This window comes from Trichechus manatus, unplaced genomic scaffold, assembly GCF_000243295.1.
Source record: "Trichechus manatus latirostris isolate Lorelei unplaced genomic scaffold, TriManLat1.0 scaffold00171, whole genome shotgun sequence".
Classification (NCBI taxonomy): Eukaryota; Metazoa; Chordata; class Mammalia; order Sirenia; family Trichechidae; genus Trichechus; species Trichechus manatus.
The window spans coordinates 3,540,428-3,542,245 of NW_004444107.1; the positions used below are offsets into that span (position 1 = coordinate 3,540,428).

The following is a 1,818-nucleotide window of genomic DNA, read 5'->3' on the forward strand; positions in this document are numbered from 1 at the left end:
TGGGACAGTTCCAACACCCTGTCCCAAGAGTGAGTTATGAGGAGACAAGACATAGAAAAACTCTGCCCCACCCCTAAGAGATTCCCTCCCACAGACTGTAGTGGCTTTTGGGTTGGGTCCATCAGACAGGTCTCATGCTTAATCTTTTCGTACTCTGGCATGGGAAATTATATATCCTCCTTTAAAAGGAAAACTTCCCTATCCAGGCCACTTTCAAAAGTCAGAGATTCTTGGAGTGGAGCCTCAGATAAAGCTGGCAGGCTCTGGGGGATTTCTCCTGAAAGTCCTTACTTGCATTTGGATAAAGAATGTTGGCATTCCTTTGCTTCACTCCTTCCCCACACTAAGAGGGAAGGGGAGGTGATGCTACAGACCTGGGCCTGAGATACACGCAGTGCCAGCTGCCCCCTACCCACCCTATCCCACTTTCTTCACTCTCTGCTGATTGACACCTGCTCCTTAAAACTTCCAGATAGTGAAAGGATTGATCCCACATACTGTGGCTCAATTCTGAGCCTCTGGGAGCAGGGCAGGGCTGTGGATCTCTTCTTCTTCCTCCCCAGAGTAGGCTGGTTTTCCCTGTGAGCCTAGGCCCTGCTGGGCCTTTAGTGGACATGAGGCTACCATATGACTGATGCTCTGGTACAAGTGGCACTTCTTGGGCTGGGGTTGCAGCTTGCATTCCTTGGCATGATGATCTAGACCTCCATAGTTGTAGCACCTGACAACTTTTGACCTGTGCGTCTGTATGTTCTTCCCCTTTGGCCTTCTCTCACTCCCAATACAGAATACCTGCCAGGTCCTGTGACATGGATCGATTCCAGGCCCTTAGCAGTCTTCTTAAAGGTGAACTCCACTGCCTCTCCCTCCTTCCGGCTCCCGAAGCACACCATGTGCAGCTTACTCTGGTACACAAAGACGTTCACCGGGGAGGTCGAGTGCGACCCCGGTGCAGGCAGTCATGGACAGGAACCCGAAACCCAAGTGCACATTGAACAACTTACAGATGCTAGCACCATGCAGCAGCTGTGGTTCCTCGACCTCCTGGGCCGTGTTCTCTCATGCCTCGGTGCAGCCACCTTTAAAGGCTGGTTGGACACGGAGCCCAAGTTCGTGGGCTGAGCCTGCGGGCCAGGCCTCTGGTCTGGCTGCTGCTGGCCCCAGAGAAGTCCAGAAGCAAAGGGTGGCTCAGAGAAGAGGCTGTACATGTACCCTGGTACAATAGCAATGGGAGGGCCCACCAGTCTTTTAATTTCTTGACTGCTGCTTCTTTGGGCATTGGTTGTAGATCCAAGTAAAATGAAATCCTTATAACTTCAGTCTTTTCTCCATTTATCATGATGTTGCTTATTGGTCCAGTTGTGAGGATTTTTATTTTATGTTGAGGTGCAACCCATACTGAAGGCTGTAGTCTGATCTTCATCAGTAAGTGCTTCAAGTCCTCCTCACTTGCAGCAAGCAAGATTTTGTCATCAACATATATGTTCTTCTTCATATAGTCCAATTTCTCAGATTATTTGCTCAGCATACAGATTGAATAAGTATGATGAAATGATACAACCCTGACATACACCTTTCCTGATTTTAAACCACACAGTATTCCCTTGTTCTGTTTGACGGACTGCCTCTTAGACTATGTACAGGTTTCACATGAGCTCGATTAAGTGTACTGGAATTCTCATCTTTTTCAGTACTATCCATAATTTGTTATAGTCCACACAGTGGAATGCCTTTGCATAGTCAATAATATACAAGTAAACATTTTTCTAGTGTTCTCTGCTTTCAGCCAGGATCCATCTAACATCGGCAATAATATCT

The 1,818-nt window shown here is 47.7% G+C and overlaps 1 pseudogene; it reads right to left on the minus strand.

The window, feature by feature from the left end:
- Positions 1-504: 504 nt before the first annotated feature.
- LOC101348296 (protein lin-28 homolog A pseudogene) lies at positions 505-1,208 on the minus strand (annotated as a pseudogene).
- Positions 1,209-1,818: the final 610 nt, after the last annotated feature.